This window comes from Fukomys damarensis, unplaced genomic scaffold (genome assembly GCF_012274545.1).
Source record: "Fukomys damarensis isolate Sample0158 unplaced genomic scaffold, DMR_v1.0_HiC HiC_scaffold_31, whole genome shotgun sequence".
Taxonomy (NCBI): domain Eukaryota; kingdom Metazoa; phylum Chordata; class Mammalia; order Rodentia; family Bathyergidae; genus Fukomys; species Fukomys damarensis.
Genome location: NW_022900943.1, coordinates 4,092,228 through 4,114,872, shown reverse-complemented (window position 1 = coordinate 4,114,872; position 22,645 = coordinate 4,092,228). Strand labels below are relative to the sequence as shown.

Here is a 22,645-nt window from a genome sequence, read left to right as displayed (position 1 = left end):
CTCTGCCACTGCTCTCACCATGCTCTGGGAGGCCATGGCCCTCTCCCCACCTCATCCCAAGCCCAGGACTGAGTGAGTCCGCCTTTTACACCCTGTGATAACTGTGCTGATGCCCTGCAGCTAAGCCCGGCCCCCCAGTCCAATGCCTTCAGGGAGTGGCCCTGGGTGGCCTGGCCCAAGAGAACCACGGCCCCAGGCCTTGGCAGAATAGGAGAAACCCAGACCAAATGCTCAGAAAACAGAGGACCAGACATTTCTCTAAGGCAGAAACCAGGTCCAGGGTGGGGCAGACGGTGCTGAACAAGTCCAGGTTTCCCCAAGGAAGGGTTTCTTGGCCTCTTTATGCAGCTACACAGGGAGAGCAGGGAAGCTGTAGAGCTGATCAGATTTGGGATCAGCCTCGACTCCAGAAGTTGCCAGTTGCCCGGACGGGGCTGTTACAAAGCCTATGAGAGTCGTAGTGTGTGAGCTGGTAAGACGGGGCAATCGTATCTCCTTCACAGGCCTGTGAGGATTAGAGGCAAAGTGTAAAGAACAGTGCTAGGCACAGAGCAAGAGCTGGGTGCTGAGATGATGATCATAGATGAGATTTCCCAGAACTGTGTGTTAGCAAGAAGATGCCTCTATGTTTTGAAAATGTGTGCTAAAGAACTTAGGAGTGAAATATCATGTCTATAATTTAAAACATTCCAGAAATGTTGTGAAGTAAATATGGCCCCTTTTCCTTCCCTGGAAAACCTCTAACCAACACAATACTTACCTTTCTCCAAAATCTAGGTAACATCATTCATTGTCATGGTTTTAAAAACTGTCTACTTGTCAACAACTCCAAATTGATATCTCCACGTCGGGCTGCTCTAAGGAACTCCAGACTGATACATTCAGCTGCCAGATATTCAACTCTCAAAGCTAACGCGGCCTAAATGGAATGCTTTTCCCCGGCACCGCCCACCCTAACCCAACACCCCAGCTCCCTGCTCCACCCGACCATCTTCTGTCCTGGCAATCGCATCACCCAGACTGCGAGCTGGAAGCCCACGGGACTGCCCTGACCCCTTCCTTGCCTTCCCTTCCTCAGCCCATGCCCAGTGCAGGGGGGTCTTTTACTGGCCTGACCTACAGACTTCCCCAGCTCCCCTACCACTGGTGCCCACTGGGCAGCGATAACAGCTCTGCAAACTCACATCCTTGCTTCCTCTCTTGCCATCTGTCCCCTGCCCAGCCAATGCAATCTTTTTAACGCAAAAACCAAGTCATTTCTCTTGCCTGCTCAAACACCAGCAAGTTCCTTGATGACTCCGTTAAATCTGGGCGTCTCCGCTCCGCCTAGAGGACCGGGCAGGCTGCCCATGTCCTTCCTCGCATCTCCTTCCTCCTCCCACCTCGCTGCCTCCTTCCCTTTGACAGCCGGTCAGTCTCCAATCACCTGTTTCCTGTTCCTTGCATTCTCTCTCCCTTTCTTTCAGTTTCCAGCTTCTTCCCATCCTTCAGATCTGACTCACAATTCACTTCTTTGAATGCCCTCCCTCCACACCTTAAATTTCAAATGGGCCCCTCTGTCATTAGGGAAGGGTCCTCTATTTACCAATATAAATCCAGTGCTGGACATGGTTCCTATTAAATATCTCTTCTGTGAATGAATTGAATTAATCAATTTTAAAAATTCCACTGTCCTTATTTCAAACCCACTGAGCACTCCATTCTCAGTCCACAGCCTTCAGTCACGCCCTGGCCAGTGCCCCCTCAGCTCCTGGGGGCGCGGTGGCCTTGTGCTCATCTGCGCATGCATTGGCTTACACGTTTCCCGAACAATCTTACATTTCTCCTGCAGCAACTCCTGCCTCTAGGTTGCCAATGCAGCAACTCCTGCAAAATAGCAGACACCCCCCGCCCCACGCGGGGCCCATCGGGGACTTTGCCTGCCCTCTCTGGGGCGGTTGGGTGCCTGTGAGCCAGCTTTGAGTGTGATGCTTATCCCAGCCCAGGGTGAGTCTGGCTTTCCTAACAGACTCTGCGCTAACGAGAAGTGAACGCGCAGTCTCCGGCTCACCCTGAGGTCGCAATTACGTAAGGGTTATTAATGAAGCAACAATGTCAAAATTGTGTGAAATCAAACTCAGATTTAAGTACTTAAAATAAACAGATATAAAATAACAGATGTCCCTTTTCGTTCTCAGATGATTTCATCCCTTGTTAAAAATAAATGTCTGGCTTGAAAGGGGAAAAAATAAAAGGGACTTTACTTCGACGTTAAAAATTAATTGAATCCAGAGGTTGGTAAAGCAACTAAATGGTGTGGGTTTTTTTTTTTCTTAAGGCAAAGATATATTTGTGTTGATTTTTATTTCAGCAAGTAATGAATTCACTGCATAGCCCCAACTTTGATGGGCCAATCTTCCATCCTTTGAAACCCAAAGGGAAAATTTTGCCAAAATTATTATGTAGATAAGAAGGAGCCCTGTGTATCCATCTGAGGAGAATTCAGTTCCCTGCTAAACCCCGAAGGATGCAACAGCAGAGGCTTTGAAAATCAGGAGTCCTGATTGTCATTTTCCACAGCCAGATTCCCGTAGAGGAGCTCTTGCCTTGGAATTTCGGTATGGAATTCCCAGAGAAGCACCCTACTGAAATTAGTAATGGGAAGGCAAATTAGGTCATCTTGTCCGTCCCCCTGCCAGCTTTCTACACTGTGGTGAATTTTCTCCTCCTTTGATCAGATACATTTTAATTCAGATTTAGAAATCACACCCCTGGTGTCCCTCCAGAGCCCCGCACCAGCTGGAGTTATGGGACTGCGTTTTCCGCCTGTGAGACTCAGGGAGCTTTCCAAGAGTGGAAGGTTGTTTATGGGTGAGAAACTACCTTTACTTCCCCCAAATTTCACCAAATTATTCTAGTTAGAGCCCATTTCATAGGGATTAGGAAACCAGAGGAAATGTTCATCTGCCCCAGATCATGAAATAGCCTTGGGAATACTCAAAGGAAATAATTTATTTGTAGAAACTGAGAGCGAATGTGGGAGACTGATACTGATATTCCTGAATAAAAGCTGGGGCAGCTCACAACCTTGACACAGCTCTGTGCAAGAGAGCTAGCTGTGTGCAATGGCATTAATGGGAGGGGATATATCCAGATAGGAAACTGCATGATTTCAGGAAGGGTATGCATGTGCTTCTAAGGTGCTCCACACTTGGAAAGCAAAGTACTTTGCATTTGAATGAATTAAAAATGTCATCGCCTTTATTCCAAGTCCCATTTCTCTGAACTCCATACCAATGGGAAGTAAACGATGGGAGAGGGGTGACTGCCAGCCACGCTGGTGAATGTTCACTGCATCTCCCACGAAGAGGACCGCAGAGGTGGAGACGAAGGTGTCCTCATCGTCCGAGTGCAGCGGGGGCCTGGTGCAACAGGGAGGACTGGTGGCAGCGGGAGAAAGTGTGGTCTCGCACCTTCCCCTCCAGGAGAGCAGCCCTGCAGGTGGGGGCGGCAGGTGGACACACGCCGGTGCCGGTTCGGTTCACACAGCACCTGCCCCTCACTCCTCTGCACTTCACAGCCTGCAGCACCCCATTCGTCCCTCTTTCCACTTACCAGCACATCCTCCATTTCAGTTTGAAAGTCACCATGTCCCACTGTTTGAAATCAGTAACATGTACAGCTCCCTTCCCTGGCCTCCCTTGCTCTGGGGTTGGCACATGAGTCCCTTCTGGCCCATGTGATGCTCACAGGAGTCCCAGTAGAGCTGTTTCCTCTCTGTGCCCCTTGCCTTCCACCAACCTTGGTGCTCCTTTGTGACCACGACATTGGAAGGAGCAGGTGCACCTTGCTGTTGTGCGATTGTGGGGATGACACAGGAAGGAGGAGGCCGGGCCTCGGAGACGTCACACACAGAAATCTCAGACAAACCCCAGTGGGACCAATCAATACCTCTTGTGCACATACGCTGGAACAGATCAGCACCTTTATTTGTTTAAGCCACCTGAGTGTGGCTTTCTGTAACGGCCAAATACAGTCCTAGAGGGCATATACTCTGTCATGTCAATGAAAGTTCTACATTACTCACTCCTTTTGAATGAAGTGTTGAAGGCCAGTGTTAAAATACAGACCCTTTTTGGAAGGGGAACATTTTACGATATAATAAGCTATTGATATCTTAGTTCAAGATAGTTCATCCAAATAGCTCTGCGTTCCAATCAAGGCACAGGCGGGACTGGATGGTTTTGGTGTAAGGAAGGGATGCTGTCGGCAAAGTCCTGAGGTCCGAGGAGCTTCCCACTGACCCGCTGAAGTGGCTGCTTCTGGGCTGGGAGCAGAGGAGGTGTACAGAACTCACAGATAGATGGAGAAAACCGAGGAGGGTGTAGGGAAGGCCTTAGAGTCTTCCCTGCAGAGAGTGTCGCCCCTGAACTGTGCCTGCTGGTCCACCAGGTACAGACGTCGGCAAGGAAGCAGGAGGGTTCCACGAAATCTGTCTTGGGAGTTTAGAGATTAGTCTGCTGATCCCTCTGACTGCAGGGTCTGCTGCCGGTCATGTGCTCCCCTCATTGCCTTACTCAGGTGCCATCTGCTGAGTGCTCAGTGTGCCTGGCACCGTTCAAAGCTGTTTCCTAGAACCAGTTCCCCCATGATCCTCTGTCCCCACTCAACCTCGTCCCTGCCAGGGCCAGATCCCACGGCGCTGTCCTGAGATTTAGGGGCTGCCATCAGCGGTGCTGTCACCCTGAGCCCATCCTTCCTTCCTTTTCTTCCTCCAAACCATCGCTGGAGATAACCTCCCTGCTTTTTCTGCCATCAGAGCCGTTTTAACTTCTGCTATTAAAAGAAATATCAGTCTCTTTAAGGTTAACAAACAAACAAAGCAAATGACTTTATGATGAAGCTCGGGTAGAGAGGCAAGAAAGCGCAGGCCCTAAAGAAAGTGTTCTGGAGAACAGAGCAAGCTGCAGTACCACACGGGAGGACCCTAAGGACCCGGATGACCCGGCCCAGGTGGGGGATAAGGCACTCGTGAGGGGCGGAGTCTCCGATTCACTGACTTAAGCGATTGGCTACAGATGTTCGGAAGGGTTTTGGGAGTGAAAGAAGGAGGGTTACCCAGAGATGAGTGACTACGGACAGACCTCGCTGTGCTGGAGAATGCCAAAGGGAAAGAGAGTTTCCAGGGCCCACAAGCTCTGCCCAGGAGGCCGCGCCGGGGCCACCGTGCTGCCCCCAGAGTGCCCGAGCAGGCGGCAGGGCTCACGCCCTCGCAGAGGCTGTGCTGCCCAGTGCCCAACTCCATAGGCACGGTCCCAGAGCGATTATCCAGGTAAAGTATACAAATCATGACTTCTTCCCTGCCCCCATGTTCCAGTCTGCTGTGAGTGTGGTGGAAACCACTGGCTGAACCTGAGCAGAGCTAGCAGGGATGTTTGGGAAACGCAGTTTTCAGGTTTCCAAATCTTGGAGGAGAAAACAGAAGAGCAGTAGGAGGTTGAGAACGTCCAGCAAACCACTGACACAGGCGGCTCACGTGATTCCTGGCACGCAGTGTTTGATGGTGTTAACAGCCATTGCCATTGCTGTCCTTATTTTTATTTCTGGAACTGACAAGCAGAGGGACTCTAATCAAGTTATTTCACCCATCCAGTCTTTAATTCATCTACCTTTAAAGTGAAGCGGGTGGGCTGGACGAATATTCATGTCCCTCCTAACAAATTATTTTCTTCCTGCCTCATTTATCCAATCAACAAACGTTTGCTCAGCACCCTATACGAGCCAGGCACTGAGCAGATGACCACAGCTATAAGATCAACAAGACCAGAGTGTTGTCACTGGCTAGTGACAAACACAAACAGATGCCTCATTGTGCTACTTCATGATCTTGAGCTCACCCTGCTATTAGGAGGAAACAGATTGGCAGTCCACTGTCTTTACAGCTCTCTCATTACCTCCCCGGGTATTCAAGCAAAGCCCACAACCAGGGAAGATATTTCCTCTGGGCCTTAGGTGTGCACATAACCAATGGTCCCGTTCTTCAGTAAGTGCATTTTCCCACTGTCCATCACTGCCGCCCCGATATTGACTCCTCGGTGATGTAAGAGGCGGGTGTGCTGCTGAGGGGGACCGTGGTCTGTCCCGGCCAGCCCTGCACAGCAATCAGGGTAATAAGGAATGTAAAAATATGAATGCTCTGGGCCTTCATGATTTCCCCGTCTGCCCAATTCGTCACTCTGCTACCCACGGATTCCCCACTGTCCCTCATGACCCTAATGTGGAATGGGAGACCCTGTGTATTCCATCTCCTCTTCCAGCTCCCTCTGAATGCATTTCAAATATTGCTGTGGAAACATCAATTCCCCAAGCCAGGAAGACCCCTGTTTCCCAGAAGCTACTTCTACAGACTCTAGCATACAGATGAGCCTGGCCCCATCACACAGTCCGCCTGGGCCCAGCGGATTCACAGCACACCTGCATTGGAGGTAATCGATTGGCACTTCTTAATCCTGGCTACTGCCAGGCAGGTTCTCTCCTACTCATTGAAGCTTAGGAGCAACATGCCCTTCACTGTAAAGAGAATTTTTTGTCCTCTCACTTGGGACGAAAGGTCAAAGTTTAAATCTATATTTAATGCCATTTTCTGAAAACTGGATTTGTGATTCCCTTTATGTTGGTATTACATATCTTAAGGGATTTCAGGGGGGGAATCTGGGAAGCCCAGTTTCTGAGAATGACCTTTACTTTAAATGTGTAAATAGGACAGAGCTTGTGTTTCTGGTTTTAAAACCTTCTAATTGTGCTTCTAAAGACAGATCTAGAGAGCAAGGGCTGCGGTGAGTGGCTACACAGAAGCCACTGAGAAAAGAAGAGACTTTGCTTTTGGTCCAACACAGATGAAAGGGCTGAAGGTTAATGACTCACGCTCTTTTGGCCTGCGAGGGACAGTTTCTTCTAAAGCTTTGTACCTTGAGCTTTAGTGATCCCACATTAGAATATGCAAATAGTATAGCCTTTAACTGTCTCCGAAAAGGGAAAGTTCAAATTTACTTAATTCTATTTTTCCCTCTGAATTTTATAAAACATTATTGAAGTGGCATCAGAATATCATTCAGAATGTCAGTTTTAAAATATTTCAAATATTTACCTAAAGGTTTTCAAACGGCAGCTTCCACTGACTAAATGTGGTACTAAAAGCAGATATAAAATTGACTTTCTTCACACTTCATAAGCTCAAACTTGCATATTTAAAAGACAGGATTAGGGGTTTTTCAGTTTGCCAACCAATATTCCCAACCAGTGCACATAGATGATAGATAACAGATACAAAAAGTGAGAGACTGGCAGATAGTTGAAGACAGATAAATAATTGCAATAATTAATATATGCTGTGATACATGGCTTTAAAAAGCAAGTATTATTATTGCATAATCCAAAACTCTCAGAACCCTAAAATCTGACAGGCCTTATTTGGAAACCCGATACACTTTGTTCTCTGGCTGTATAGAAGGAGGGATGACTGTGACATTTCATGTTCCATGACTCAGCCTCATTAGAAATTCTGCTGTCTGGGACCCCGGGCTGACCTGCTGTCACCTTCCCGGGTTCCCAAGGCCAAGGCCAGACCCTCCCCACTGGCCAGCCACTGTCCAGGATGATGGCCTATGCCGGTCGCTTTCCTGCAGATGAGGACACCACGGCCAGGAAGGATTATTGTTGGCCCAGGCTCTGCTCGAAAGTAGCGGGGCCAGGTGGCAACTCCAGGCCTCTCTGGAACCACGGGCCACCCTGGATTGCACTCAGCTCCACATCAAGCTCCTGGACACCCCCTGGAAGGAATGAATCTACGAAGCCAGCCGCGGCTGAAGCATTTGTTTTTCACTCTCATCCACATACATCCGTGGAATGCCTGCCCCAGCAGAAGGCAGATGTGGGAACAGGTTGAGGCAGGGAATGGCTGGTGTTCGCAGCTGCTTTAAAGGACCAAATCTGGTCTCTCTGTGCCAGCACTAAGCTGGTCAGATGGACCAACACTGAGTAAATCGGGGGCAAATTTATTCAGTCACAGTGAACTTCAGTTTTCAGAGAGGTATCTAGAGATCTACTTATGAATTGCCCTGAACAGTCTTCTTAGGACACAGCTTCCAGCCCCTAAAAACCCCTTCGTGATGCATCAGTTCTTTCTATCCCGTCACTGTTTTCCTGCTTGGTTTTTGTTTCTTTTTTCTCCCAAGCAGGGCTCCTCCCCCTGCCTTCCCATCTTTGTCCCTTTGCCCCCAAACAGCTGTCACAGAAGCCCCTGCCTTCCCTGGACATCCTTTATTTAACTGTGGGCTGCCTTGGGCGAAGATGATTGAACTAGCCTCTTCCACTGCCTTGCTTTCTTCCCCAGGCTTTGTGCTACCTCCGGCTTTCTTCTTACCTCTCCTGTGATCTTTTACCTTCTGTTCTACGCGCTGCCTTCAATTCTCCCTGCACACTTTGTTTCTATGTGACCTCTTCTATTCCTGTACTTTTAACTATTTAACTGTGGGCTGCCTTGGGCGAAGATGATTGAACTAGCCTCTTCCACTGCCTTGCTTTCTTCCCCAGGCTTTGTGCTACCTCCGGCTTTCTTCTTACCTCTCCTGTGATCTTTTACCTTCTGTTCTACGCGCTGCCTTCAATTCTCCCTGCACACTTTGTTTCTATGTGACCTCTTCTATTCCTGTACTTTTAACTAGCATTAGCAGACTCGAGGGAATGCCTTACACACACACACACACACACACACACACACACACACACCTGAACACACTGTCTTCCTCCCCTTTACTACCATGTCTCTCCCAGCTCCTCCTTTCTTTTTTAAGGTTGGTCTCCACCTTGTCAAACTAAAATCTAGTTTCATTGTCTTTGCCTGAGGCTGTTTCCTATCTCATTCCCAAGTCCTGATCTGGAAACCTGAGGTGCTCATGTGATTTGTCATATTGAGACTTTCTTTTCCTTTTTCCAAAGATTTCCCAAAGTCATTTTCTATACCATTCTCAGCAAAAATGTCTTAATTTGGGGTCCTAGTCTCTTCCACCCAGGGTAATGAAATATTTGATTTTTCATGATAGAGTCCAAACAAAAATCCAAGCTGGCCAGATGTAGTGGCAGACGCATGTAGACCCAGCACTCTAGGAAGCTGAAGCAGGAAGATCACAAGTTCAAAACCTAACTGAGCAACTTTGTGACTTAGAAGGTCCTTTTTCAAACTAAAAAAATAAAAGGAGTTGGATATATAGCTCAGTAGAAAGAAGGAAAGAAAGAAAGAAAGAAAGAAAGAAAGAAAGAAAGAAAGAAAGAAAGAAAGAAAAAGAAAGGCTTTCATGTTTGAGGTTTGAGGCAGACTTGAATTGCTCATATATTCGTACAATACATTAGAGACATCTCATTTACTGCAGGCATTTAATAAATATAAGTGTGGCACAGAAATTGTTAAGAATGTGGTCCCTGGAGTCAGGCAGACCAGGATTCAAATTCTGTCAAAATCTCTGACAGTCTCTGGGACCATGAGAAGTGTTGAACTTTTTCTGAGCCTTATTTCTTCTTCTGTGAAAAATAAGTTACAACTGAAGTGTCTTTCAATGGTTTTGTTGTAAAGTTAATCTTTACTTAATGTAAAATAATGTGCAGGAAGGCTTAGCCCAATGGCTAGCAAAGTATTAGCTCAAAACTATTTTATTATATTAATAGTATTCAATACACAAGATACAAACTCTGTAAGTCAGAATCATAGCTTCTTACAGCTTAACTTCTTATTCTAATTTTTGTGTGAAAATCTGCTCATTCTGGAGTTATTTGGCTAAATGGCTACCCTTACTGCGAAGGCCAATTTCTAGTTTCTTGCCTGTGATGTACATATGGGGTATGAACAGTTTGGTACAAATCAGGCAGCCTTCCAGCTTTGTGCAACAATCCTTCAATTTACCTCTTTGCTTTCTGCTGGCATTCATCATCTGAGAGCTTTGAGGTATCTAGGACCACCTTGGGGAGCAAGGGTAGGCCTTAGGGAAGAATTCTTTTTGACTCAATCAATCCCCCAACCTAGCTCTATGCATTAGACATAGTTAAGCTGCACATGCACACACTATTTCCATACAAGTGCCACCACCAGTTCAACCCATTTTATTAAATTGGCCAGTATGTTCAATAGCATTTTAAACAATCAATTCAATCAAAGAAAGAAGGAATCCTACGCAATCATAGGCTTAGCTTTGTCTTTCCATTTCCTGCTTGTGGATGGGCCACCACCACAACTGAGACTGCACAGTTTGATCTGGACTACACCAGCTTTCTAAAAGCATTGTCAAGGATGTTTCCTTGACCAGAAGGCTAAGAAGCAAGTGTTCCCTACCTTCTCTGAAAATTTTTTCATCAGTCCTATAAAATGAGAGTCTGAAGCTGAAATGTTAGCTGCTGTTTCCATGAGAAGAAAGGAGACTGGCTTTGCTGCCAGGGACATAACTGGAAGCTGATAATTGACAATGTGAAATAGGAAGAAAGAGGCTAAAGGTGTAAGGAAAGTGGGAAGGGTAGGGGAAAGGAAATAAGGGAAAAGAAAAAAAATATGAGAAAGTGTAGAAGCAGAAATGAAGTGTTTGTAAAGGGGGAGGGAGGAGGGTTGAAGGGAGGGCAGGGACAAAGGGAAAAAGACCTGTCATATAAAGGTACAAAATCCCAATAATGAATGTAACTGTATTGTATACCTGAAATGTACCAATACTCAATGAGGAAAAAAAAAAAAAGAACTGGAAGCCAGGACACTTGGAGCTCGCTGTTCTATTTCATGATCATACTCCTCGAAGACATTTAGTTTTCTCTTCCCCAACCTCCACGTCTGTGAAATAGGAGTCCATGGTAACCCGGAACGACCAGAGGTTAATGGGCAGGGACAGCACTGAGAAGGTGTCCTATGAAACACCCAATGAAAGTCTTGGATGTAGAATTGTTAACCACTACACAGTGACAAACCCACGTGCACAGTTAGCATATCTGTTGTGTTACGCATACTAAAAGTTAAGCAAAAAGCACAAATTTTATTTTGTGAAAAGACTTCACACAAAGCTGGTTTAGAGCTGCTCTCTGAGATCCTGGCTTCATTCTAGTTTCCTTTTTTGACCCAAACGCTAATCATGGGTGTGATTGCCCTGACTCTGAAGTCCCCTGGGTCACCCGTGTCACACCCGCCCCTCCTCCTCCAGCTTTGTGCTATGGTTTCCAATCCTATTTCACAATAAAGATCACAAAGCTTCCTTTTGTTGCTACGACTCAAGTAGGCCCTGACATTAACTCTCAGAGGATACAGAGTAGTGTCACGTTTCTCCATTCTGTTCCAATGTTCACACTTGTGCGTTGTCCACATGGCAAGAATATACACTCCCTTCCCCTCCCCACAAGGCTCTGGAGAGCCACTTCTCTTTGAAGGAAGCGTCCCTAGATATGCTGGTGGGTAATGTTTTTTCCTAAACTGACCTTCTCAAAGTTGGGAAGCACCCTCTGCCCTCCGGTTATTCCTCCCAGGGAGCCCAACCGCAGAGACAGCCCTTCCCAGCAGCCCAGCACACTCCAACCCTGACTGCAGACAAACGGAGGTGCACTCTGGCCTTTGGGAAATGACAAGGAGAGATGTGCCCCGTCCCTCGCAGAAAGGACTTGGCCTCCTGCTCCCTCAGCTTCCTTCTTCTCCTTGATGCTCTTCTTTTTCCTGTTTCTTCAGTAAATCAACTTGGTGCATGAGGAAAGTGATCTCCAGGGGCAGCATGCTCTCACCCGTGCCTCTATCCACTTGGGGGACAACAGAGTCATTATGCCCCCAACTCCCTTTGTGGAACCAGGGCAGCAGTCAGACAGACGGCTTGCGATGCCCCAGGATGGAGATCCTCACAGCTATCTAATTTTGAACCCCACGAGTCCTCCGGGCTGTGACTCACCGTCCACACAGGGAGCCCACAGAGCTTTGAAGGGGCCCTTCTCGGAGGTCTGGTCACATGGCTGACGTGGGTGCCAGCCCAGCCCACTGCCCCTGGGGCGTCACGGGCTGGGAGCATTACATCGTTCTCTGCATCCCTCTGTGCCTGGACCATGCCTGCCGCTTTGAAAGCCTTCGCTAACTGTCTGTCAGATAAAATATCAGTTGACAATTCACCCACTTCAAAGGATGCAGAACTCTATTTCTGGAAAGTGTATTGAAGTAATTGGTCCACGGCTTAAATAGCTGAAGCTCTTACTGGACCAACGAGTGAGCGACTTTCTTGGCACACTTCATAGTGACACATCTTTGATTAGTCTCCAGGAATGTGACTTTATCCGTCAAGTATGTATTGAGACCCATCTACATCCCAGGACTAGCCCAGTGCTCTGGGGGAGGAAGAGACAATGGAGTTATGAGTCCTGTGCCCTAACCCGGAGAATCTTAACACTGATGAGAGGAATAAATTCAGAAAGCCCATGGTAGAACCCTTGTGACACCCCAGCTGTTCCTGGATCTCACACACATTTGCTGGGATGTGGACACAGCTCGGCCAGCCAAACTGGTTCTGGTCACAGTGTCTGGAGACCACATCATGTCACAAGGCAGGATGGTCACATCATTAAAACATCCAGACATGCATTCAAGCCGTATGCAGCCAAACCGGTGTCTGTGGGGAGATGAATGGTTCCAGTGAAATCACACAAGTCCGGGAACAGAAAGCCACATCAGCAGACACACCAACTGGACAGTGGTGGGGGCATGCTGACCTCTTCCATCACAGCCATTGTCTCTTTCTATCTGCCCAGCTTTCCTAACGAAAGTATAGTAAGCACATTTCAAAAACAACTACACATATTTCCAATGTCTTGTCCTTTACTTCCTGCTCTAGAGCGGCAAAAAATTGACATATGACTCTTCTCATCCTCAACTTTTGATCTCTAAAGCCAACAAGATGGAAGCTAAGCCTGTGGGGGCTTCCAGGAAGGCCTCAACTTTCCCAGTAGCACCCTAGCAAGCCCTCTTCTATCTTGGACACAGCTATGATGCCTCAGGTTGTGAGGACCCTCGTGAGAGTGTGAGAGTTCAAGGTAAAAACGAAAATATCAGTGCCTGACATCACTGATCCACCAAGGCTGCCTTCGGACTTGCTATGGGAGAAAAATCCAATTTTGCTTGAACCCTTGATGTCACGAGCAGCTAAATGTACTTCTGTGTTGGGTAAGAGTTAAAAACTTCATTTACGTGAGGAATGATCAAGGATATATCAACAGTAAATGAGCCACAGGAAAGAAAGAAGTGGTGGGTAGTTCTAGTTGAGGTTTTATTGTTTAAAACACTATCTAGTGTTAATTAAAATATGAAAAATGCTTGGAATTATGCCTTACATATTCTATGGTAGAATGTGTGCCATGATCACTATTTTTAAAATTTTATTTATTTTTCATCATTCAAGCCTGTTTTGTTTTGTTTTGTTTTTTTTGTCACAAAAAAACATTCTTCATACCAGGCTATCGATAAATTTGCTTGGAACTTTTCATAATTTTTGATATGGAGTTTATTACCTTTTCCTTGTGTCTCCCCTACCAAAATTGGCACCTATTATGGGCTTAGTCACCTGTAGATACAGTAGAAACTTGGAGCACAGCCAAGTACCACCCAGGCCCACCAGCTACCTACACACACTATGAAAAGCAGTGATTTTGAACTCCACATATGCTCCTACAGAGAATCTCAAAGTGCCCCTCCTTTTTATTCTGGAAGTCCAGAAAAGAAACTTGATGAGCTAGAGGTCGTCCGTCAACTTCAGTGGGTGTCCACATGTCCCTGCCACCTGTCCCGGCTCCCTGAGTGTGGCCCCATCACCTCCTGCTGCCCCTGAGAATTTGACTCCTACAGCATCAGCTCCAGTCCAACTTCAGCCTGCCGTGTGCCCTGGGCAGGGCTATGGACCCCTACAGAAATAGGAAGACACACTCCCCATTGTGCTGTCACCAGGGCCACCCCAGAATCTCACAGATGCTGTCAGGAGAATCATTTTCTAGCGCTCTGGCTCTCATTCCTCTCTTCGTAGGCTCACACCTTGCCCACAGACCAGATTCACAATAGTTCTGCCATTCTCTCTGCTATCCTCCTTTCTCTGCCTCTTTCCCCTATCAGTTGAAAAATTTTTTTTGTTTAATTCCCTGTGGATTCAATCTCTGGAACAACAACAACAACAAATCCCCAGCTTGCCAGCAAAGTGCTCTACCTGATGCAGACAGGGAACATGGCCTTCACGCTGAGAGCACAGCTCTGCGAAGGTACCTCTGTTAGGGATCAGGCAACACTAGTTCATTCACTAGTCATCACCTGATCCCAGTATGCCTGGCACAGGGCCAGCACTGGGTACCATGATGAATAAGCACAGAACTGGCCAAATCATGGTTTCCAGGGAGGAGACACAAGGAGGGATTCAAGCATACTTTCTTTCCCTTTGAAACATCAACAATGTGCTACCACATTTGGGTGAACAAGACCCACTTCCAGCCTGGCTCCTTCAATCCCCTCCATGGAGAATAGAAAGATAAACATTCTTTGATATTCAGTTGATGTGGTTTTATTTTCATGAACTAGGAGTGGCCTTAATAGACAACAGGCCCACTCTCCAATTGCTGCCAGAAAGAAGAGCTACAGACCATCTACTTTGAAACCACACCCCAAACTTTTATTTGTTTATTTATTTTTTGGTACTGGGGATTGAACTCAGGAGCTTGTGCTTGAGAGGCAGGTGGTGGCACCACTGAGCCAAATCCTGGCCCCCAAACTTTTAATTGACTCACAAACCTGTATAGCTGCTACCTTTGGGTGTGCAACAGAATCAAATGTATTGGATACTTTCTAGTCTAAAACTTCACATTAAGACTAGTTCCGAGGTGGTCATCCTAGAATATTCCACTAGGATAAAAAAAAAAAAAAAAAAAAACCTTTTGGGGAGGGTTTGTTAATTTTTTAAAAAAAAAAAAAAAAGTTGAAAAAAAAAAAAAAAAAAAGCCTTTTGGGACAGGTTATGTAATTTGTCTAAAAAACAGAAAAAAAAAATTTCTGGAAGAATTTCAGCAAGAGTGATGGTGTTTTTTGTTTTATTTTGTTTTGTTTTTTGTACTGGGGATCGGACTCAGGACCTTGACCTTGACAGGCAGGCTCTGTGCCAATTGATGAGCTACATCCACAGCCCAAGAGATGGAGTTATAAAATGGAGAGGTAAGCCAGGTCTGGCAGCCTGTGCTTGTCACCCCAGCTACTCAGGAGACAAGGGAGGAAAATCGGTTGAACCACGAGTTCAATAGCAGGGTGGGCAGCATAGTGAATCCTATTTTAAACAAAACAGAACCAACTTTTCATTAACCCAAATATCTTCCCCTTCTAAGAGTTCTGGTCAACAGAAGTGTTATTATATCTCTCAAGCTGTTGATAACCCATTCAAAATACTGCCCCAGCAAGTCCTTAGGGGGCCTGCTCCACTGATGAATGGTGCATATTTCTACAACCAGATAGATACGTCAAAAATTGAAAATGGGGACTGGAGTGGATATTTGTGCACAGCCCACGATAAGATGCTCAACATCACTAAACATGAGAGAAATGCAAATCCAAGCCATGTCAATATCACACCCCACACCCATTAGTGCAGCTGTTAGCAACAACAATACACAGCAGGAGGAAAGTGTTGGTGAGGACGTGGAGAAACTGCAATCCTTGTGCACAGTTGTTTGGTATGAAAAATGTTGCAAGCTCTATAGAAAACAGCACGAATTCTACCCCCAAAATTAGAAATAGAATTACCAGCCAATCCAGCAATAAATTTCACTTCTTGACATAAATCCAAAAAAATTGAGAGTGCAGTGGAGAGACATTAACATATCCACATCCACAGTGGTCTAATTCACAACCAGAGCATTCGTGGATAAATGGACTATAATATGCACCTACAACAAAATATGATGCAACCTCAGAAAGAACAGAACTCTGATGCACATTCCAATGTGGATGAACCCTGCAGACAGTATGCTAAGTGAAATCAGCCAGACACAAAGGGGCAGACACTGGATCAGGTATCCGGAGTAGCGAGATTCGCACAGCAGAACAAAGGTTACCCGAGGCAGGAGGGAGGCCGGAAGCAGGAAGTGGGAGGGGTTCAAAGGGTGCAGAGACTCGGAATGGGAAGGAGACGCATAGGAGATACATGGTGGCGACGGCGACACGGCAGTGAGGAGGCGCTCACCATCATTGGGTTGTACGCCCAAAAGGATTAAAATGATACACTTTAGGTTCTGTGTATTTTGCTGCAGAAATTTAAAAAAATGCATAGGTGTGCTAGAACCCCACTTGTATGCACATGAGAAACGCTCACCAGCCTTACCCTCTTCGGACCTCCAGACCTCCCCCTGCCGGGTCTCGTCAGGTCACCGCCCCATCTCGGTCCCGCCCGGGGGCTGTGTGATGAGGGGCCCCACAGCACCCAGGAGACTGACGAAACGCGTCCCTCACACCGCAGTGCGGTGCGGTCTGCAGCTGCAGAAGGTTCCAGCTAGCCTCCCTCTAAAGATAAAAGAAAACCCAACATTTGTAAGGTCTTTCTAATCTTTTGTTGTTTCAAGCGAATGCTTCTTCAGAAGGACGATTTCGGTATTCCTGGGCTATATTAAGAAGAACATGGTGAATGTTACAGACCCAGCCAAGTTAAAAAGAGAGAAAAGAAAATATTGCCGACTTGCAGAAATCCCAGCTACCCGTGTATACCAAAGAAGTCCTGTCTTCATCCCGTAATAAATGCAAACTCGGAAAGGCTCGTGGGCCTCCTCCGCTAATGACAGCCTCAATTACGGGGCCTGATCCTGCATTCCTGACACTCCCCTCATCCCTGCAGAACTTCCTGGGGAGTCAGAGGGCCTCTGCCCCGGCCTGGGCGGAGAGTTAGTTCCGCAGGAGCAGCGCCTGGGGCGTGCTGGCAAATTTAAGGGTCTGTTCATATAACCACATGCGCTTGGACGCCTTAAATCCTCACACTTTGACTCTTCACCTTATAATGAAATAAAAAGCCACAGTTACTCCATTAAAAAATGTAAAATTCCTCCACAGGAAATGACTACTAGTTTGCTTCTAATTTGTGTTGGTTTTAGGTTTTTCCTTCGCCACCCCCTTTTTACTTTTCCTATTAGTGTCCAATTCTATAGAAAATATTTTCTATTAGGGGAAAAAAAGAAACACACACATCATGCTGAGCCTTTGCATTTTATTTACTAAAATGGGAAAAACATCTTTGATTTGCTGCCTCTCACTCCGCGGTAAATCAGTGGGAATTTCTCGCAAATTCACCCATAGGCTGTTCTCTCTAAGCCACCCTAGGAGGACGCCTAATGACCTCTAGCTTATTGAGCAGTGGCCTTGTTTTATATAAACTAATCATCCAGCCAGCTATATTAATAACGAGGCCATAACTCATTTTCATCCTAGGCATACACTGTGCATTATCAGTCTCCTAATTAATCCCAGGCATTCCGGGGGCAGGTAGGTATTATTAGTTCTAATTTTCTTCACTGTTCCTCCAGCCAGAGACTGGGCAAACAGAAGGTCACGTTCCGCCCGTCTGTCCATCCCCTGAGCCTGCTCCGGTGGTCGCACCTCCCCCTGGCCTGGGAAGCCCGGGAACCAGCACACCTCTCCCGCTCCCCAGGCAGCAGTGCCTCCTCCGGGAGAAAGAACCTGGGGTCAGCAGACATCCGGCAGCTGAGTAACGGATAGAGTCAACAGCAGCCCCTCCAGAGGCAGAAAGCAAACTCCAAGCCTTGGTACACTGAGTGTGGCCGGCCTTTGTTAGGGCAGCAGAACTTTCGCCTCTGAGCCCCGGCTCCTTCCTTTGTCTCCTGGGGTGCAGGGAGGTGGCTCTGGGACCCCACCAGGCTGCTGGCTATTCTAAGTTCAAGTCTTGGGTTCAGTGCACACACACACACACACACACACACACACACACACACACACACACACACACACATGTGCGAGCAATCTCAGGGCCTTTGACAATATAGTCTCCAAAGTAAGAGACTTGGGTTTACTAACAAAGGGGCTCCTTTTCCTCCTCTTGCTGCCCTGGTTCTTGAAATTTGGCAAGGCAAGTGTCAGCTATAAGCATGACTTCCTACAACCCCCTTCAAAAGAGAGCAGAGTTCCCTGAGTAGTGGCACCCTGGAGCACTGGCCCCTCCATCCCTGTGGCACAGGAAGGAATACACAGCTGAGCACCAGGAGAATTGGGTTCAACTCTCACCTGGCAATTAACCGGGTGGGTAATATAACCTTCCCACGCCCAATGTGCCTGCTGGCTCTGGGTCTCACTAGGGTTCTATGCCTCACCCCACCAGCTCGTTCTGTGTTTTTAGCTACCTGCCAGATGTTGAGAAATAGGAACAGGAAGAGCAGCTGCTCTTAGGAAAAGCCTGGCATTTTGTACCCCCCAGTGGGGTTCCTGGGCCTTGGGTGGGGCAATTGTAAAACACAGTTTATTCCCAAGTCCCCCTTGCAAATCACGCCTTCCACTGGACTCCTCCTGAGGCCGCACTTCGCTGAGTCTCTCCTCCTTCCCTGCTCTCCCCTCCAGCCCCCTAGTCCCCTACCAGGTTCCCCTGGGAACACAACATCGCTTAGCATCACGTACACGACCCCTTTGTTTAAGTGTTTCCAGAGACTTCCACCAGAAGTAGCACTTGAGGTTGCAGCCACACTTCTCCCAGCTCCGGACCCATGTATTTAATTGCTCCTTGATAATACTTGTATTTCTCCAAGCCAGTCCCGAGGTCTGCATGCCCACAGCAGGACTCGGGCTCCTCCCACTGTCCCAGTGCTGTCCAGTGTTCCCAGCTCAGCGAAATCCACTCACTCTCCACTCGCATTCAGCTCCCCAGGAAGAAAGCCAGGATTCTCTCAGCCTGCTTCTCCCTGCACTCCTCACCACACACATACACCGTCTTGCCCCTGACAGCTTCCAAGCCTTGTTAAAACTCCTATGATTCTGTCTTCTAAGCAGCCCTAAACTCTGTGAAACTCCCTCATTGCCTTCTGTCACCCCTCTGTCCAAGCCACCACCCTCTTTTCAGGGTGCTCTAAGTGGTTTATTTACCTCTCTTCCAGTTTCTAACATTGGAGATTGTTCCGCACACCAGTCAAATCCCATCATTCCCTGCACAGATCTCCGCTGTGGATCTTCAGTGACCCCCAGAGAAGCGCAGAGCCCCTCAGTGTATCCCTCGCCTCTCTCCAGCCTCAGGCGTGTGCCTCCTTGTGTCCTCCTTTGGAGCTACATTTCCTCCCTCCTCACCTTGGGCACTCTTACTGGGCCTTCTCCTCAGCTCCAGCATTGCTTGCTCGGATCTCCTTGCCTAGGAAAATTCCGTTTCAGCCTTTGGAACACTGAGCTCTTCTCCTTCTAAGACCTGTGTGGAAATGGCTTTCAGGGAAGTGATTGCCTCCGAGCGTATCTGTGGTGTTGCATGACCCAGCCACTCCAGTTCTGGTCCACGTGGCCAGAAGCTGTGCCTGTTACCCCAGTAGCACATGGCAGGCACACAGTGAATGCCATCACGATGAAGCTAAGAGACTTAGAAACTCCAGAACCAAGTGGGAAGGCTTTGGGAGGCGTGTCTCCTCAGTACCGGCAGGAGCCCTGTGCCTCCATCCCTGGGATCTCACTGCTGCTGCTGTGCCTGGGGTTGGCAGGACCTGGGAAATCCTAGGATTCTGCTGAAGATAGGGAGCCAGCTTCTCCTGAGAGAGGAACACATGAGACACCTTAGGTGTCTGTTTAAAACATCAAACTGGCCTATCCTTGCTTTCAAAAGGAACGGGAGTCTGCTGCAGGCCTGGACAGCTTAGTGAGATCCCACATCAAAATTTAAACACTTTTAACAAGCACTGAAGATGGAGGTCAGTAGTAGAGGGCTTGCCTAGCAGGGCTTCAACTCTCAGAGACACAAAAGGAGGGGAGGAGGAAGAGGAGAAGGAAAAAGGGGACAAAACAAATGCCTCTTTAAATCCTTTAAATCGCTGGACCATTTGGTGTCTCAGTTATGAGGGGGAAGGGGCGGCTGTGAAGTAGGAAGTGTGTGTAGTAGCCAAGCTCTCCTTTTATTAGTACAGCACCTCCGTGAGGTAAGTACGGCTAACCTCATGTGACAGACGAGGAGAAGGAGGAACAAGTATCTCGTCTAGCGTGATACAGCTTGTATGTAGTGAGCTAGGCCTTTAATCCAGGCCTGCCTGACCAAAGAGCCCAATTTCTTGCTTGGTGCAATTCCATTTAAGGTCCCGCTTGCTCTTCCTGACAAATATCTGAAGGTTCATTTCCTGGAAAAAATGTACATCTGTGAATGCCTAATATTCCCAAATGAACTATAATTGCTTCTGCTTTATTTCTTCATGAAAACCACCATACAGTTTTTCTCTTGATCTAGGAGATTTTGTATTTTGAAATAGTGTGATTCAGAGTAAGGATCATAAGGACAAAGACCAGAGAGCATTTATTTTGCTTATGCTCTGAAACCGGTAGGTGCTCAATAAGAATTTGTGAGAGGAAATGTGATCTCTGTACTGTTTATGCTAAGACACTGCTCCGTTAGAAGTTTCGGTTTCCACTTACTTTCCTCTCTCAGCGTTCCAGTTGTTTTCAAAATCAATAACTTGTCTTATAAAAATGAAGTACATACTTGGAGGCATAATAGAGGAGCTTCACTTTACTTTATCAGAGTTTGGGAATGGAAAGGAGTACATTTCAGACGGGTTGATGCTTTTGACCAGAGAAGCAAATCCACACACCTTTGCTTTTCACTCCACCTGCCCCACAGAACCCACGCCACCTGAGGTAGGAGCTCATCGGAAGCCGACTCTGCATGAGCCTCGTGGCCCCCCATGGCAAGGACCACGGCCTCAGATCCCCTGTGACCAGGGCACCCACCTCTGAAGGAAAGAGACTGCTCGGTGGCTCCGTGTCTGTGCAAATGTGGCTTGCTTTGTCCTTACTCCACCAGCACGGCCTTGCTGAAGTCTGCAGACTGGGCAGTTCCTTCTGGGCCTGGAACAGAAAACCAAACTCAGCTCTGGGAAAGGCTCTTGACAACCCCGCTCAGGGCTGGCATTTCAACAATGCTGCATGTCTTATACTGTGCTTTTTACATTAACTTCGGGACTGAAGCCCGCTGTTCTCTTTCCACAGCATACTGGCCCCAGACCTTCCTCCTCCTGGTTCAGATCCTCACCACTGACACGAACTTGCCTTTGTACAGCTGTGCATTTTTTCCAACGCAATCATCACTCTCTGAAGTGATTTAATTCATTCTGTTTGCTATCTCCCTGCCCTCACTAGAATGTCAGCCCTACAAGGGCAGGAACCAGTCTTTATTACTGTCTCCTGGGGCCTAAAACAGTGCCTGGCACATTAAAAACACTGCAGTGGTGAGTGAGTAAATGACTTCTTTTGAATGTCTCAGTTCTATAAGGGCCTCACGTTTCAGAAATGAAGCCCTGTCCCGTCTTGTGATGGTAAGCCACTAGCTGGAAGCCACATGGCCAGTTTGTGGCAGTCTCACAACTCGAGCCCAGGTTTTCTGCCCCCTGGTCTGGAGTCTTCCTGGAGAAAGGAAAGTGAACTCCTCCCCAAAGCTCGGTTAAGCTGGGTACTCTTGAGAACAAGCACCCTGTCAAGGATCACTAAATGCCAACCCTTTGGGGCGTACAGTCTTACAGAACTCGGAATCCTTTCCCTATATCAGACCCCAAAACTCACCTACAGGATGCATTTAAAGCCTAGCCGGAGACTGCTTCCTGCATCAGCTCCTCTGGGCCGCCGCTCCTCTGCTCTGCAAGTTAGGACCCGCTCGTCCCTCCCTTCCCCCGGCTTCAGGCCTTGCTGGCCCCTGGGTCCCTCCTGCCAGGAGGCTCTGGCCTGGCTCTGGACTTCGGCAGTTCCTCTGACATCCTAATTTCTTGATCACCTGTGCTGGCACGCTCCTGATTTCCTTCAATATGTCTTCTTTTCACTCCTGGGAAATTTATGTCTGCTCTGGCATATGTCCCCATCTTCCTTTGTGAAAAGAGAGGCAAGGAGCGGGGGAAAGCCTTTTAATATTTTTTTAGCTATGTCTTCATGTTCTGTCAATAAATTACCTCTGCCAGCTTTTAGAGGCCCCATTGGCCCTTTTCCTGACCTCTTGTTCCTTCTGTACTAGAAAAATGCCTTATTATTTATCTTAGCTGTGCTCACAATCTTCTTTTCATCCCTCACCTTTGCTTTCCTTATCATGTTTTTGCACTTTCCTAACTTTGTACTATAATTTCTCTAGCTGAATCACTTTCTTTTTTTTTTCATACTTTCTCGCTTTCCTAGTTTTGATTATTTCTCCTACCACTGCCACATCCCTTTTAAAGCTATTTGTTTGGCCTATTTTCTACACCTTGTGAATGTGTTGCTGGGTAGCACGTATTTTCTTTGGGCATTTTTGTTCACTTCTCTCTGATTATGTCCTTCCATCAGTGGCTGTTCTTTCCCATCTCTAAGTGCCCCTGGATTTTCTTGGTGGGGCTACTTTTGTTACCCTAGGTGATGAACATCTCTCACATGTACTTCTAAGAGGGTCCTGATGCC

General features: G+C 47.3%; 1 long non-coding RNA gene across 1 annotated transcript in view; it reads right to left on the bottom strand.

Annotated features, from left to right (window-relative positions):
* Positions 1-22,077, bottom strand: part of LOC104866755 — a 47,774-nt gene extending 25,697 nt beyond the window's left edge. Inside the window, exons 1-2 of the long non-coding RNA XR_781533.2 lie at positions 21,788-22,077; positions 20,960-21,076 (exon numbers count right to left, since the gene is read on the bottom strand). This is a non-coding gene — a long non-coding RNA (uncharacterized LOC104866755). The remainder of the gene's footprint in view (positions 1-20,959; positions 21,077-21,787) is intronic.
* Positions 22,078-22,645: the final 568 nt, after the last annotated feature.